Source organism: Mirounga angustirostris, unplaced genomic scaffold, assembly GCF_029215605.1.
Source record: "Mirounga angustirostris isolate CCGP_5_RB_7025 unplaced genomic scaffold, mMirAng1.0.hap1 SCAF_8, whole genome shotgun sequence".
NCBI classification, from domain to species: Eukaryota; Metazoa; Chordata; class Mammalia; order Carnivora; family Phocidae; genus Mirounga; species Mirounga angustirostris.
Window position 1 is genome coordinate 13,641,524 of NW_026991716.1, and position 18,269 is coordinate 13,659,792.

An 18,269-nucleotide genomic window follows, 5' to 3' on the forward strand; every position below is an offset into this window, starting at 1 on the left:
TGTATCAGACCTGGGATTCAAAACCTGATCTGCCCAGCTCCGACGCCTGAGCTCCTAACCCTTATAGGAATCTCCTCGCTGACCAGCTCTGTGATTCTAGGCTGGTCTGATTAAAGAATTTCATAACCTTCTAAGAATACAGTCAATAAAGAAAAGATATCATTGTCTTAATCTGCCTTTGAATCTTGGAAATGATGGGCCTTGGTATTAACAAGGCAGTTCTCTCCTAAATGCAGAGGACCCTTGAAAAGGGTATTTTAATCATGGGTGTCATATTTTATGATTGTGTCTGTTTGTATTTAGTACACTTGTTATCCTTGATGTTTTTGCCCTCCGGACATCCAACTGAACAAAGTTGCATACATCTTTGTGGATTACCCTTTCTGCATCCATAAGTTATCTGCCCTTTTAAAATAATTTGCACTAAAACACCAAGTGTTTTTTCTAATGGGAATAGACAGCTAGTGTTTTTTGATGCAAATGACTTCTCCCCACTTTCTCCCCAGCCCACAGCGAAATCTGAAGCAGCAACAGAGGGCTCTATGCTTCCAGAAGCAATTTCAGCACAGCAGTTGGGAGCTGCGATGGAGCTTAAAAATCCCCGCTTGATGTTAGCAAAAGCTAAATGAGACATTGGAAAAAGATTCGGTATGATGAGCAGGGATGTTTTAAGGGCACTTATTATAATATTCACCTCTTTTCCTTTTAAGAAACCAGCTTCCACTCAGGTAGTTTTGTGTTTGTGGGTAAAGATTAAAGTGTTAAATAAAATCATAAGCATAATCTATTGTATCACGGTATTTCATTTTCTCCTGGAGGTAATATGTTGGGCTTTTTTTTTTTCATTTTTTTTTACTTTGAAAGTATTTCTGAACTCTACCCATGGTAAAACAAAAACAAAAACAAGAATTCCTTTATAATTTAGACTTTATTCCAGCACTTAAATGTACGATGTTACGAGTTCCTAAGTGTGTCTTTATTTAGCTACTTTTACCTGAATAAAGAAGCCAAATCTCACTTTGATATAACAATGGATTTAAATATTTAAGTAGAAAAGGGGAACTAAGCATTGCTCCCAGAAAGAAGAGTTGAGTATTGCCACCTCTTGGCTAAAAATAAATATATTTCTCACTCTAGTCCTTTTTCACATATAACTGACTTTGGAAGAAAAATGCGTAAGAGAAAAGACTATCCTAAGACACCCGAGATGCTTGAGAAGTGAGCTCTACAGGCAGAAGGTTGCCCGTGGAAAGAATTACATGTGGCCTTCATTGTTGTTTGGATTGTAATCAAGAACTACAGACAGTTCTCAGCACTAACTACGTCACTGTCACTTCCAGAGAGGTTCTGGCTGGAGCACCCAGGACCACGGGCTACATGCCCACTGGCCCTTCCAGGTCTCCCCTCCGTCATTCTGAAGTCTACACGAGATTTTCCTGGGATTCTTGATTCTACACCCTTGTCTGCGCAACTATCGCACGTAATCTAGTGTTTCTCAACGTGTGGTCTGCAGGTCCCCAAACCCTGCCCAGAACTATTGCACACACGCACCACCCCCTCCACCCCAGATCCTGGGAAAATGCTCTGGCTTGGCACCTTCCTGCCTCCCCCTGGTCCTAATGCATGCTGAAGTTTGAGAACCACTCTGCTAATTGAATGACTCATTCATCTTTCTTCCTGGCTTTTTCTTCTTCGGCCTCTCTTTTCCGATAGCTCACCAGAATTCCCAAAAAGAACAAAGCGAAGACTCTCTGTGGTCCACTCCCAAAAGCCTTCTTTCTGTTCCACGAGTTCAGGCCCTCAACTTGAGCAGACTCAAGGGCATTTTAAATTCCATGATTTCTCCTCTCTCACTTTAAAAGCAAATGCTTGTATCCTTTAAATAATCACTCTTGCAACCCACTGGCCTCTCTTCAATCGCCTTAGGCATGGTGATGATCGGAGTGCAGACCCAGGCTCTCCCTCTGCCTTCAGAAGGCAGGGTGCCTAGGATCAGCCAACCCAGCTTCCTACCAGGAGACAAAGGCCACCACCCCTTCCCATCCCACACCACCACCGGCAGGCCTCAGCCCTCTCTCTGTGGGTCATTCCAGGGTGTATTCCCAGTAGAAGGAATGGGATTTGTGCTCGGACCAACCAATGAGAACACCAAATGTGTGATTGTGCCAATCTGATATCAATCCCTGCGTGTGGTCCGGTCTACAGCTACATAGGGATTACAGCCTAGGAAGGTTCTGCTGCTGGCAGAAAGAGCCATGCTCTTCTGGACTCAGACAGAGCCAGTGTGGGATGGACAGATTCCTTCTCTGTACTGAGTCCCCAGAGAGAGTTCTATCTGTAGGTCATGAGGAGGGAAGAGCGATCTGGCTGGCTAGATCTTCTCAAAATCCTCCAGAACCCCTTCGGTGAAAGGAGCATTATAAGTTCAAAGGATGGCCATCAACTTGTTTTAAAAAACCCTTTCAGCCTACACATGAGTTATGAATATTGAGAGCGGGATTGTTCCCACTTTTCTCTTTGTTCCCAGGGCTAAGACTCCATTGGCTCTGTGAAATGGAATCAGCGGAAAGAACCTTCCGCATTTTGGCACAGAAGGAAGCCCTCGGTACATTCCATCTTGTTTCTGGAATTGTGATATACACTATCCCAGAGAATGAATTTTTTTTTCCTTTATGGAATAGAATCCTTGCTATTTTTCACAACAGTCCCACGAGATAAAAAAGAAAAAAAGAAGAAGAAGAAGAAGAAGATGGACAAAAAGGTTGAGGGTCTGAAATTTGACCTCACATTCTATTTGGGACGAGATGAATTATGGAGGAGAGATTTTACGGTGCTGTCTCTGACCCAAATAGTCAACGAATATCCTTCTTTCTTACTCCCACTGCTTAAGCAAAAAACAGCTGTGTGCAGCATCTGGAAGAGTGGTTCCGACCTTGTTTGATCCTATTTGATTCCCACTGGCTTTTATGTTTTCCATAAATGATTGAAGAAAAGTTCTCAGTTGGAAATAGCAATAAAATCTTCCATAAATTCTTGGTCAGCACCAGCTTCAGACAACCCATTGGAGTCTCACTCTGCACAGTCCCGGGGTCTGTGAAGGCTGCCAGGATGGAAAGAGGGCCCGGCTCCTGCCAACGAGAAAGTTCTGTGGCCAGCATCTTCTCCTGGGCTCCTCCGGCAATCACTGAGTTTCTCTTTTCAGCCACAGCCCCTCTTCTGGCCCCTGTACATTCCTCTTTGTCTCAGAACTTGCGCTTCTCCACTGATCAGTTGAGGGTATCCACCTCTAAATGCTTAGGATAGTACTGAGCCCACAATATAGATTTTTTATTATTATTATTAGCCATTCACTTAATATATAATAATGAAAATAATGCACATTTATTGAGAGACTGTGATAGGCATTCTATCTAGTTGTGTTGCTTAGTTCTTAAAACAGCCCTCTGAAGTAAGTATTATGACTTCATTTTATAAGAAAAAGAATGCGGAAGTTTTGCAAATTTCAGTAAGGGACCCAGGGACCCTCTTGTAAAGGGGGAAGCAGGCCGGGGGAGGGTTGTGCATACCCGGACCTGTGCTCTTTCCACCATTCGAGGAAATCCAGCGTCGAGAGCTTTCTGGACGCTGGGGACTCAGGAGAGACGAGACAGAGAAAACTTGATTCTCAGACGGTGAGTGCCATTGGCCGTGACTCCCAAATCCTCAAGTGGTTGGTGATCAGGTCATGGGGGGAATGTGATGGGAGAGCCACGCTCCGCTGCCTGTCACCCCACGCCACACCCCATCTTGAGGACATTTTCCGGGTCCTCTGCATGTGCCAAGTGGCCTGCTTCTTCGTGCTCCTGCGGCAGCTGCAATGTTCTCCCCGCGCTGGGCATTGTCACGTTCTCGGCTTCCTCTCTCCCAGTTGGTAAAGCAAGAGTTCTACCCAGACCAACTGTCTGTCAAATGGGTTCAGAAAATTCATGTTTCTCTTGGACAGGAACTTTCTCAGAAAGCCTGACTGGAAGATTACTGCTCCCAAGAGCTCAATGTCTAAAAACCAGAGAGGAAGGGAGCCAAGAGCCAACAAGCATTAATGAAAATGGTGAGAAAACCAACCAAACGATGGAGCAGCACTTTGCGTCTTCGGATGGGCACCACCTTATCACATCTCCGGGGCCACATTTGGTGATAATTCGGCTCTAACTAATAACTATGTAAGGGGACTTTGCAAATGTACAATTTCCAAAGGGCACATCAGCAAATCTCCTATAAATTTAACTCCATTTCTTTCATTAAGGAGCTCTTTTTGTTCCCCAATGGGTCATTAGCTTTTTCCACACTTCAATTAATTTAACTCATAATATCAACTGCTGCCAAAGGTTGTCTGAATGGATAGAAAACTTTAAGCTCTTGCTTTCACCCCATCTTTCACTAGACAAAACTTTGTCAACTCCAATAGTGTTTAAAGGACTCTAAGTTCCTGTGATATTCTCCAAAATTGGAATAAATGAGGGGTGTTTTGCATTTCCCATAGGGTAGTTGCAACCTCACTGGAAAATTTAGTGCCAAATTGTAACCAGTTGAGGCTCTTTTAATAACTCAATGCCACAATCCCGCCCGATCAAACCATAGTTCATCTATCCCAAATATTTCCTTCTGCTCTACCATTGCCTGTTATTTTTTATTTTTTTGGCCAAGCGAAGAAGTTTACCTTCTGTTCTTTAGCAAAAGAGGCCACAGACGCAGGGCTAGACAATTGCATTGTCAAAACTGCAAATCCAATATAAGTTTTGGAAAATAATGGAATGAAATCATTTAGGAACCTTTCCATGAATCCCAAAGTTTTCTGAGGGGTGTGGAAAGAAAGAGAAGGACAAATGGGAAAGTAAGATCATTTTCCACATGATAGATTAGGAACTGTAGGAACTGACCGTTTCTAAATGCTAGTTTGCGGAAAAGGGCAAAATGGGGAAACAGGACTGAAAGGTTGTGTGTTGTGAAATTGTCTTTATATCAGGATTTCAACACCCCTTTCAGATTTTCCATGGCAAGTAAAACAGTGCGTCCTATCACATCCTGAGTCCTGGGAGACGAAAATAAAACGTACCAGCTCTGCCTCTCTTTCCTGTCCTCCTTTTCCCATCGATTTTCATGGAAATGCTAAAAAAATGCTAATGGCATTTTCCAAGTCCACTTGAGTACAGATCACATTTCCTTGTTCTCTCAGTCTAATGAGCTGGGCCGCAGGGAGGGACAAGGAAGAAGCTAGCCTGGGAGGGAGAAAGGAAAGAGCCACGTCCCCAAACATGCGTATCATCAACTCTAGTTGTGGAAGCCCGTGGAAACGTGATTAGGCCCAAATATAAATATTTCGTACCTTTCTGCCAGGGACTATGGTTTATTATAGGAAGCACGGTTTAGAAATTCACAGGCAAGTGTTATACATCTGAGAACATAAGTTGGACCCCTTCCCGTTCCAATAAGCAGTCACAGGTGTGGTTTTCATGGAATCATATATTTAGGGAGGGAGTGGGAGGGAGGGAAGGGAGAGAATTGCATGTCCTAAGCAAACTGTATTTGCATACACATTATGCATGTACCCAACACACACTTGTGCAAAGCTGACTAAATATGTTCTGTGTTGGCAGCTTCTTCGTGTGTTTCTTTAAAGCAGGAATAGCAAATAGGTTCCTCTTGCATGCCAAATCCAGTGTGTAGCGGCTGTTTGAAGGGCTATGTCAAGAAGGATCCAGAGGTCATATCTGGGTTCACTCAACAGTTTTTACTTTGTGCCTACCATGCCCCATGCACAACATGGGGTTGCTACATTTTATTACTTTGGCAGGAGCGTGTGTTACATTCCCAGACAGTTCCGTACAACCGAGCCTTCTGGAGTGGTACAACCCAGCAGCCCCTAGTTCCAGGCCCTGGGATCTGGGATGGGTTTAGAAAGAGTGTAGTGAGAGCCTATAGAAGACAGATGTTTGGTCTCCATAGCTTAGGAAGTTGTGTCGGTTTGGGGATCCCGATTTCTTGGTATTAAAAAAAAGGTATTCTTACAGGGTATTCACTGACACCCCTTGAAGACTTAGAGAGGCAGGAACTCAAGGTATGTTTGTGGGTCATTCTGCTGCCTTTGGCCGAGTCACATCCCCAGAGAGAACAAGGGTCTGTTCTCTGATGGAATTCCAGTGAAGAGCCTCCCGGCCAGTCTGCAGGCTCCAAGCCCCATCATCTCTACCGTATTTGAGAGATGGGAACTGGGCTATGAAAAAGCAAGTGAAGACCATGCCCATTAGAATATTCCATCCTTCTGTCGCACCTTTTCTTGGTTAGTCTGAGGAAGAAAACAGGCAATCCTTGCTTTCAGGAAGAAAGTATGAACTAAACTTGACACCAAGCCTTGTCACCTGAGCCCATGAATTGCTACAGATTCTACCATTTCTTCTGCTTTTTCCTAGACCTACTTAAAATGTGTAGATGCAAAGCGGCCTAAAAAATTGTTAGAAATTCTCTGTTGGCTTTGTTTTGTTTTGCATGACTGGGTCCCTTGAGTTGATGTTAGTTAGCCATGCAACAACTGTTTGGTTCTAATTTCTGACCTCTGGGGCTGGGTTAGGATGAAAGGAAACATGTTTATGCTTTGCAAATGTCCTTGTCAAATGCTCTTTTCCTTTGAACCAGCTGCTCCATTTCTAGAATATTGCCTACAGAACCAATCAGAGAAGTGCAGAGATAGGTAGGTACAAGAATGTTCATCACTGCCCTGTTTATAATAGGAGGGAGCCGGAGGAAAAGAGAAGAAAGAGAAAAACACGGACGATCATCAAAAAGAGATGGGATAACCAAGTCAAGACACATTCAGGTGGCTAGATATAAAGTTGTCTTGTAGAAAGAAAGGTTTTTTGATACGTGGAAATGTTTACAGCAGGTGCCGGAAAGGAAAAAAATTCGACTACACAAAGATGTGCCCCTTTCTAGGGGCCTGTAAACCATGGATCAAAGGATGATCTCTGGGTTGGCAACAGCATCACCGGGGAGCTTGCTAGAATGCCGAATCTCAGGGCCCACCCAGACCCACTGCATCAAATCTGCGTTTCGACAAGAACTCTCAGGGCTCTGAAGGCACACGGACATTTGCCCTGGTCTACACTACAGCCTGCTCTTCGTCTCTAAGGACATTCCCACCCGTCCATGGCATTGGGAGGGTGGAGAAAACTCAACAGATTGCGTTTTCCACAAAGTTAAATAAATTTAATTTATAGCACCGTTCTTTCTTCTGAGAGTATGATCTTGCTTTTATGGGGTTAAACTTCCTTTCTTTTATACAATGATGGTGACTTTTGGATGGTAGGTTTTGTTTGTTGTTTTGCGGTCGTTTCAGTGGCCTTACTTAGTTGGCAAAATAAACAGTTGGTATGGTAATCCTACGTGTTGTTTTTGAAATTTTACTAGGAAATCTGGGGATCGTGATGCATGAGAACACACACCACTTTCAATTAAAATATTATGCGTGGGTGTGTGGTTTAGGGGTGTGTGTAAATTACACATAAACCATGGATCCCTTTGGGAGGTGGGACTGCGGATGCTTCCAGTGTTTTCTTCTTTTCTGAGTTATCCAAGTTTTCAGCATTTGGTGCTAAAAAGGTAAATTGAAGTTGAAGCTGGAGGAGCCTATAGAAGGCAGGTGTTTGGTCTCCATAGCTTAGGAAGTTGTGTCGGTTTGGGGACCCCCGATGCAATGATAATACACATGGACTGTGGACCCAATCAGCCTGGGTTCCAGCCCCCGGGGTCACCTTGCCCAGGTCCAAGGACCTCATGTCCTTGAGTCTGTTCTTGAGTCTCGGTTCTTCATCTAGAAGATGGATGATGATAGTAATAGTACCTCATCTAGGGTGGTTGTAAGGTGAAGCGAATTAGGACCTGTAATATTTTACGAGGGCTGCTAAAACAAACTAGCACAAACTGGGTGGTTTAAAACAATAGAAATTTAGTCTTTCACACTTCTGAAGGCCAGAAGTCCAAAATCAAGGAGTCAGCCTGGCCCTGCTCCCTCTGAGGCCTCTAGAGGAGAATTCATTCGCCGGTCTCCTCCAGCATCTGGTAGCTCTCGGCTTTCTCTGATCACTGCTCCCGTCTCCACACGGACTCCTCTATGTGTGTTCTCCTCTTCTGTCTCTTACAAGGACTCCTGTCATTGGATTTACGGCTCGCCAGGGTCATCCAGGAGGATCCCATCTTGAGATCCTCAACTTAGCTACATCTGCAAAAATGCTTTTTTCAAATAAGGTCACATGTATAGATACTAGGGCTTAAGAACTAGAGATATCTTTCTGGGGGAGAAGGGCACCATTCAACCCACTACGGCATATATAATCCAACTTAAAATAGCACACAGCACATAACAAGTGTAGTCTTTGTCTCATTTCTGTTCTCTGGGAAGCTGTTGCTCCAGAATTTTCTCTAAAGGTCCTTGCTTGGATAGAAGCCTCTTGCTTTCCACTTTCCAACCCAACTGAATTATTATTATTACTACTAAAGATATCCATCACAGAAACCATTGTTTTTTTCTTTTTAAAGATTTTATTTATTTGAGAGAGAGATGGACAGAGACAGTGAGAGAGAGCACAAGCAGGAAGGAGAGGGAGAAGCGGGCTCCCTGCCCAGCAGGGAGCCCGACATGGGACTCAATTCCAGGACCCTGGGATCACGACCTGAGCCAAGGCAGATGCTTAACCGACTGAGTCACCAAGGCGCCCCAAACCATTGTTAATAAGAGGCTCAGCATTTCAGTTCGCCGTGGTTATCACTGAAAATAGGAAGAGAGTTTGAGGAAAACAGCATCAAGTCCTAACAGATAAAACATTCAGTAAAAGTGAACCCACATAACCATTTTAACCTACAGAAATTCCACCATTTCTTTCTCCTGGCAGCCATCTTGCATTAGTCTAACAAATCATTACTCTCCACAGGGCATAGGAGAGACAGCTGATGTTAGGCATAGAACAATTTGTCTTTCAGGACAGCCTTTCACAGGGGCATCCTCCCAAGGGCACAGGGAGGCAACCACATCTCCTGAGTGGTGGTCCAGACTGCCTGACCACCTAACGCTGGCTCTCCAAACTCAAGGGACGGACTGCTTTCCTCACCACCAAATACCTCCCCTCTGCTTCCAAAAGCTCAAAGGCCAGTACTTCCTTGTAACTGTGTTAGGTCCTCAAACAGACCGAGGATTTGTTTGAAGTTGTGTTTCAAGATGTAAGCACAGTATTTGGCCTCTGGTACGAGCACGGCATGTTTTGTCGAATGAACGAATGAATGAATGAGTCAAAGAATATGTTTGTGCTTTTGAGAGTCAAACCCTAGAATTCAAGGAATAATACTTTCATCAGACAAGTTATGAACCTTCTTCAAATATATAAGTCCCCACCTCCCACCCACCCCACCCCCCGTCCTATGAAGGTTTTCTCTAAATGGGAAACCAGACTGGCCAGAGGGAGCCCCATGTCTGCTACTTGCCACAGTGAGTCCATCTGCCCTGGGATGTATTTATGGAATCAGCACTAAAGGCAGGATCTTACAGTAGGCTTCCTGAGTGTACGTGGGAGGTGCCTAACCACCCACCTGTGGTACTGATGCTGCTGCCCCACCTGCAGGTCCTCCTGCTTCCAGGGAAGCCAGCCTCACTCCACATGGCGCCATACAAGGGAGCCGCAAGACCAAATCCTTCCTGGGCAGCTTCCAATCTCAGAATTGCAAATCCAGGCCACAGATTGCCTTTTGAGAGAGCCACGTTGACCCTTCCTTATCCATATTCAAGGACACATTTGCAGCTCTTGCTGGTTGGCAGCAAAGCCATACAGGAGAAATAACGTGCTCCAGCTCCATCACCCATTTCCTGCAACTCTTCAAACCCAGCCCCCTAACGCTGAGCCCACAGCATGGTCATCTCCGCATGCTCACATGGGGGATGTGAGGCTATCATTTGGATATTTCAGACTGAAAAGAATTATAGCCTCCTGAAAAACTCAGACAACTAAGGCAGAAACTTATATTGTTGTTACATGGATTAGCAAGAAAATGGCTTCAGTTCTTCCTTCACTCCGCAACCACCGATGGACAAAGTTTCGAGTGACAGCCCTGCTATTAGTTCTACCTTTCTCTGGTGGGCGCAGGAGTTAAACTCGTTCCAGCAGGGAGACCATTTCAAAAGCATTCGTAAGTGGATTTTTCCAAATAACCAGAACCAACAGCAATTCCAAGAGTTTCACAACCACCCCGCGGAATGGTATGTTTGGCCAATGTGGTGACAATCCATTACCACAGTGGTGTTTTTATTTCAAGGCTACAGGCATGCTTTGTAAGAATGTGAAAATCAATACGAAAGGTTTGTCGGGGGTGACATGTTTGTTAATGTTTTATTGATTATGCTATTGGTTGTAAATTTTCTAACTTAATAAAGCTCAAGATTTTTTTTTTTGTAGTAAAAGACAGAGGTTATTTAATTAACTGGCAACTTAATGCAAAAGTACTAACATGACACATCATGACTGCTTCAAAGTGACACCCAATTCATCACTCTCCAAGTGGGCATGATGTCACACACACACACACACACACACACACACAAGGACATTATGCCACTGAAAGAATTAGACAAGAGAACGCTGATATAGAAAGGAAATCATCTATACACACACTTAATACTAAAAGAATTCGGCAAGGTGCACTTCATACTGAATGAAAGGCTAAACAAGCATATAGCTGTTTTCTTTATAAAAGGAAATTAAGAATAGGATCTTTAAAAGCTAAACCGAATGATACATGCCCCAAAAAATTCGTGTTAATTCACTTTCTGTATCCAGAGTGAAAATACCGTGACTTAACCTAATGATCTTATGAAATCACAATTATTTATTTTACATATCTAAGAAACCACATAAATTCAGTCCAGCAATGGCTTATGTGACTCTTTCCCAGGACTGTTTGGTCCATTCTATATGTACTGTATATGCACAGCACTAAGGTCCTGCCCGAAACTGACTTTGTTGTTCCTCTCTATCACCTGAGTTCTCATTATCTGCTGAGATCAGTGGCCGAAGTACAACGTTGTTAGACTCAAAGCATTTTTCAGCGAACTGTTAGTGAAACAAACCTGTCTCTCTTCAAATACAAATCTTTTAGGAAGAGAAACTCGATTTTCCTTGGGTTTTTTTTTTCATCATGGTAAGTGCCCTCCTTAATCCCTATCACCTATTTCCTCCAGCACCCCCCACCACCTCCTCTCTGGTAACCATCAGTTTGTTCTCTAGAGTTAAGAGTCTATTTCTTGGTTTGCCTCCCTCTCTCTTTTCTTCCCCTTTGCTCGTTTGTTTTGTTTCTTAAATTCCACATATCAGTGAAAGCATATGGTATTTGCCTTTCTCTGATTGACTTATTTCGCTCAGCATTAGGCTCTCTAGGTCCATCCATGCTGCTGCAAAAGGCAAGATTTCATCCTTTTTATGGCTGAGTAATATTCCATTGTATGTATGCACCACATCTTCTTTATCTATTCATCAGTCAATGGACACTTGGGCTCTTTCTATAGTTTGGCTATTATAGATAATACTGCTGTAAACATAAGGGTTCATGTATCTCTTTGAATTAGTTTTTTTGGGGGGGGTAAATACCCAGTAGTGAAATTCCTGGATCATAGGGTAGTTCTATTTTTAATTTTATGAGCTGAAATCATACTGTTCTCCACAGTGGCTGTACCAGTTTGCATTCCCACCAACAGGGTACTTTTGAGAGTTCCTTTTTCTCTGCATCCTCACCAACACTTGCTGTTCCTTGCTTTTTTTTTTAGCCATTCTGACTGGTGTGAGGTAATATCTCATTGTACTTTTCATTTGTATTTCCCTGATGATGAGTGATGATGAGCATCTTTTCATGCGTCTGTTGGCCATCTGGCCTTCTTTGGAGAAATGTCTATTCATGTTCCATTTTTTAACTGGATTATTTGGTTTTTGGGGATTGAGTTGTATCAGTTTTTTGCATGTTTTGGATCCTAACCCTTTATTGGAGATGTCATTTGCAAATATCGTCTCCCATTGTGTAGGTCGTCTTTTAGTTTTTGTTGTTTCCTTTGCTCTGCAGAAGCTTTTTTATTTTGGCGTAGTCCCAATAGTTCGTTTTCGCTTTTATTTTTTCCTTGCCTCAGGAGACATAGCTAGAAAAATGGTGCTACAGCCAATGTCAGAGAGATTACTGCCTGTGTTCTCTTCAAGGATTTTTATGGTTTCAGGTCTCATATTTAGGTCTTTAATACATTTTGAGATTATTTTTGTGTGTGGTGAAAGAAAGTGGTCCAGTTTAATTCTTTTGCATGTGGCTGTCCAGTTTTCCCAACACCATTTGTTTTTTGTTTTGTTTTGTTTAGAGAGTGTGTGTGTGAGTGGGGAGGGGAGGAAGGGCAGAGTGGAGAGAGAATCTTAAGCAGACTCCCGCTGAGCACAAAGCCTGACGTACGTAGGGCTCGATCTCACCACCCTGAGATCATGACCTGAGCTGAAATCATGAGTTGAGTCAACTGCTCAATGGATGGAGCCACCCAGGCAGCCTCCCCAACACCATTTGTTGAAGAGATTATTTTTTTTCCATTGGATAATCTTTTCTGTTTTGTCGAAGATTAATTGACCATATAACTGTGGGTTTATTTCTGGGTTTTCTAGTCTATTCCGTTGATCTATGTGTCTATTTTCATGCCAGTACCATAATGTTTTAATTACTACTGCTTTGTGATATAACTTAAAGTCTTCCAGTTTTGTCTTTTACAAGATTGCTTTGGCTATTCAAGGTCTTTTATGGTTCCATATAAATTTTTAGGATTGTTTGTTCTATTTCTGTGGAAAATGCTACTGGTATTTTTTTTTTATTTTTTATTATTATGTTAATCACCATACATTACATCATTAGTTTTTGATGTAATGTTCCATGATTCATTGTTTGTGCATAACACCCAGTGCTCCATGCAAAACGTGCCCTCTTCAGTACCCATCACCAGGCTAACCCATCCTCACACCCCCTCCACTCTAGAACCCTCAGTTTGTTTTTCAGAGTCCATCATCTCTCATGGTTCGTCTCCCCCTCCGATTTCCCCCTTCATTCTTCCCCTCCTGCTATCTTCTTCTTTTTTTTTTTCTTAACATATATTGCATTATTTGTTTCAGAGGTACAGATCTGTGATTCAACAGTCCTGCACAATTCACAGCGTTCACCATAGCACATACTCTCCCCAATGTCTATCACCCAGCCACCCCATCCCTCCCACCCCCTCCCCAGCAACCCTCAGTTTGTTTCCTGAGATTAAGAATTCCTCATATCAGTGAAGTCATATGATACATGTCTTTCTCTGATTGACTTATTTCGCTCAGCATAACACCCTCCAGTTCCATCCATGTCATTGCAAATGGCAAGATCTCATTCCTTTTGATGGCTGCATAATATTCCATTGTGTAGATATACCACATCTTCTTTATTCATTCATCTGTTGGTGGACATCTTGGCTCTTTCCAGAGTTTGGCTATTGTCAACATTGCTGCTATAAACATCGGGGTGCACATACCCCTTCAGATCCCTGCATTTGTAACTTCGGTGTAAATACCCAGTAGTGCAATTGCTGGATCATATGGTAGCTCTATTTTCAACTTTTTGAGGAACCTCCATACTGTTTTCCAGAGTGGCTGCACCAGCTCGCATTCGCACCAACAGTGTAGGAGGGTTCCCCTCTCTCCGCATCCCCGCTAACATCTGTCATTTCCTGACTTGCTAATTTTAGCCATTCTGACTGGTGTGAGGTGGTATCTCACTGAGGTTTTGATTTGGATTTCCCTGATGCCGAGTGATGTTGAACACTTTTTCATCTGTCTGTTGGCCATTTGGATGTCTTCTTTGGACAAATGTCTGTTCATGTCTTCTGCCCATTTCTTGATTGGATTCTTTGTTCTTTGGGTGTTGAGTTTGATGAGTTCTTTATAGATTTTGGATACTAGCCCTTTATCTGATATGTCATTTGCAAATATCTTCTCCCATTCTGTCGGTTGTCTTTTGGTTTTGTTGACTGTTTCCTTTGCTTTGCAAAAGCTTTTTATCTTGATGAAGTCCCAATAGTTCATTTTTGCCCTTGCTTCCCTTGCCTTTGGCGATGTTTCTAGGAAGAAGTTGCTGCGGCTGAGGTCAAAGAGGTTGCTGCCTGTGTTCTCCTTTAGGATTTGGATGGACTCCTATCTCACATTGAGGTCTTTCAACCATTTGGAGTCTATTTTTGTGTGTGGTGTAAGGCAATGGTCCAGGTTCATTCTTCTGCATGTGGCTATCCAATTTTCCCAACACCATTTGTTGAAGAGACTGTCTTTTTTCCATTGGACATTCTTTCCTGCTTTGTCAAAGATGAATTGACCATAGAGTTGAGGGTCCATTTCTGGGCTCTCTATTCTGTTCCATTGATCTATGTGTCTGTTTTTGTGCCAGTACCATACTGTCTTGATGATGACAGCTTTGTAATAGAGCTGGAAGTCCGGAATTGGGATGCTGCCAGCTTTGCTTTTCTTATTCAACATTCCTCTGGCTATTTGGGGTCTTTTCTGGTTCCATACAAATTTTAGGATGATTTGTTCCATTTCTTTGAAAAAAGTGGATGGTATTTTGATGGGGATTGCATTGAATGTGTAGATTGCTCTAGGTAGCATTGACATCTTCACAATATTTGTTCTTCCAATCCATGAGCATGGAATGTTTTTCCATTTCTTTGTGTCTTCCTCAATTTCTTTCATGAGTATTTTATAGTTTTCTAAGTACAGATTCTTTGCCTCTTTGGTTAGATTTATTCCTAGGTATCTTATGGTTTTGGGTGCAATTGTAAATGGAATTGACTCCTTAATTTCTCTTTCTTCTGTCTTGTTGTTGGTGTATAGGAATGCCACTGATTTCTGTGCATTGATTTCATATCCTGCCACTTTACTGAATTCCTGTATGAGTTCTAGCAGTTTTGGGGTGGAGTCTTTTGGGTTTTCCACATAAAGTATCATATCATCTGCAAAGAGTGAGAGTTTGACTTCTTCTTTGCCGATTTGGATGCCTTTTATTTCTTTTTGCTGTCTGATTGCTGTGGCTAGGACTTCTAATACTATTATGTTGAATAGCAGTGGTGATAGTGGACATCCCTGCCGTGTTCCTGACCTTAGGGGGAAAGCTCTCAGTTTTTCCCCGTTGAGAATGATATTCGCTGTAGGTTTTTCATAGATGGCTTTTATGATATCGAGGTATGTACTCTCTATCCCTATACTCTGAAGAGTTTTGATCAAGAAAGGATGCTGTACTTTGTCAAATGCTTTTTCTGCATCTATTGAGAGGATCATATCATTCTTGTTCTTTCTTTTATTAATGTATTGTATCACATTGATTGATTTGCAGATGTTGAACCAACCTTGCAGCCCAGGGACAAATCCCACTTGGTTGTGGTGAATAATCCTTTCAATGTACTGTTGGATCCTATTGGCTAGTATTTTGGTGAGAATTTTTGCATCCATGTTCATCAAGGATATTGGTCTGTAATTCTCCTTTTGATGGGGATCAAGGTAATGGTGGCCTCATAAAATGAGTTTGGAAGTTTTCCTTCTGTTCCTATTTTTTGGAACAGTTTCAGAAGAATAGGTATTAATTCTTCTTGAAATGTTTGGTAGAATTCCCCCTGGGAAGCCATCTGGCCCTGGGCTTTTGTTTGTTGGGAGATTTTTGATGACTGCTTCAATTTCCTTAGTGGTTATAGGTCTGTTCAGGTTTTCTATTTCTTCCTGGTTCAGTTTTGGTAGTTGATACATCTCTAGGAATGCATTCATTTCTTCCAGGTTATCTAATTTGCTGGCATAGAGTTGCTCATAATATGTTCTTATAATTGTTTGTATTTCTTTGGTGTTGGTTGTGATCTCTCCTCTTTCATTCATGATTTTGTTGATTTGGGTCATTTCTCTTTTCTTTTTGATAAGTCTGGCCAGGGGTTTATCAATCTTGTTAATTCTTTCAAAGAACCAGCTCCTAGTTTCGTTGATCTGTTCTACTGTTCTTTTGGTTTCTATTTCATTGATTTCTGCTCTGATCTTTATTATTTCTCTTCTCCTGCTGGGTTTAGGCTTTATTTGCTGTTTTTTCTCCAGCTCCTTTAGGTGTAGGGTTAGGTTGTGTATTTGAGACCTTTCTTATTTCTTGAGAAAGGCTTGTATTGCTATATACTTTCCTGTTAGGACTGCCTTTGCTGCAACCCAAAGATTTTGAACAGTTGTTTTCATTTTCATTGGTTTCCATGAATTTTTTAAATTCCTCTTTAATTTCCTGATTGACCCATTCATTCTTTAGTAGGATGCTCTTTAGCCTCCATGTATTTGAGTTCTTTTCGACTTTCCTCTTGTGATTGAGTTCTAGTTTCAAAGCATTGTGGTCTGAAAATAGGCAGGGAATGATCCCAATCTTTTGGTACTGGTGGAGACCTGATTTGTGACCTAGGATGTGATCTATTTGGGAGAATGTTCCATGGGCACTACAGAAGAATGTGTATTCTGTTGCTTTGGGATGGAATGTTCTGAATATGTCTGTGAAGTCCATTTGGTCCAGTGTGTCATTTAAAGTCTTTATTTCCTGGTTGATCTTTTGCTTAGATGATCTGTCCAATTCAGTGAGGGGGGTGTTAAAGTCCCCCACTATTATTGTATTGTTGTCAATGTGTTTCTTTGCTTTTGTTATTAATTGCCTTATATAATTGGCTGCTCCCATGTTAGGGGCATAGATATTTACAATTGTTAGATCTTCTTGTTGGATAGACCCTTTAAGTAGGATATAGTGTCCTTCCTCATCTCTTATTACAGTCTTTGGTTTAAAATCTAATTTGTCTGATATAAGGATTGCCACCCCAGCTTTCTTTTGGTGTCCATTAGCATGGTAAATGGTTTTCCACCCCCTCGCTTTCAATCTGGGGGTGTCTTTGGGTCTAAAATGAGTCTCTTGCAGACAGCATATCGATGGGTCTTGTTTTTTAATCCAATCTGATAGCCTGTGTCTTTTGATTGGGGCATTTAGCCCATTTACATTCAGGGTAACTATTGAAAGATATGAACTTAGTGCCATTGTATTGCCTGTAAGGTGACTGTTACTGTATATTGTCTGTGTTCCTTTCTGGTCTATGTTGCTTTTAGGCTCTCTCTTTGCTTAGAGGACCCCTTTCAATATTTCTTGTAGGGCTGGCTTCATGTTTGCAAATGCCTTTAGTTTTTGTTTGTCCTGGAAGCTTTTTATCTCTCCTTCTATTTTCAGTGACAGCCTAGCTGGATATAGTATTCTTGGCTGCATATTTTTCTCATTTAGTATTCTGAATATATCATGCCAGTCCTTTCTGGCCTGCCAGGTCTCTGTGGATAGGTCTGTTGCCAACCTAATGTTTCTACCATTGTAGGTTATGTATCTCTTCTCCCAAGCTGCTTTCAGGATTTTCTCTTTGTCTCTGAGACTCATAAGTTTTACTATTAGTTGTCGGGGTGTTGACCTATTTTTATTGATTCTGAGAGGGGTTCTCTGTGCTCCTGGATTTTGATGCCTGTTTCCTTCCCCAAATTAGGGAAGTTCTCTGCTATAATTTGCTCCAATATACCTTTTGCCCCTCTCATTCTTTCTTCTTCTTCTGGGATCCCAATTATTCTAATGTTGTTTCATCTCATGGTATTGCTTATCTCTTGAATTCTGCCCTCATGACCCAGTAGTTGTTTATCTCTCTTTTTCTCAGCTTCTTTATTTTCTATCATTTGGTCTTCTATATCACTGATTCTCTCTTCTGCCTCATTTATCCTAGCAGTTAGCGCCCCCATTTTTGATTCCCCTAGCTCTGGAGTTCTGCCGTTCTCATTGATCGGTAAACTTGGTCTTGGCTGGCTGTTCTTGCTGATCTTCTGGGGGAGGGGCCTATTGCCGTGGTTCCCAAATGTCTTTGCCAGAGGTGGAGTTGCCCCACCCTTGCCCAGTATTGGCTAAGTAATCTGCTCGGGTTTGCTCTCGGGAGCTTTTGTTCCCTGCAAGCTTTCCATACAGCTTTGAAGGCAGAGAGTGAAAATGGCGGCCTCCCAATCTCCACCCCAGAGGAGCAAAGAACTCGGGGCCCCGCTCCTCAGTGAGCCCCCAGAGAAAAGCAGTCAATCACTCTCCTCTCCCTGGTCTCCGGCCGCACTCCGTGCTCACCCGGCCTGTGACCGAGCGTTTCT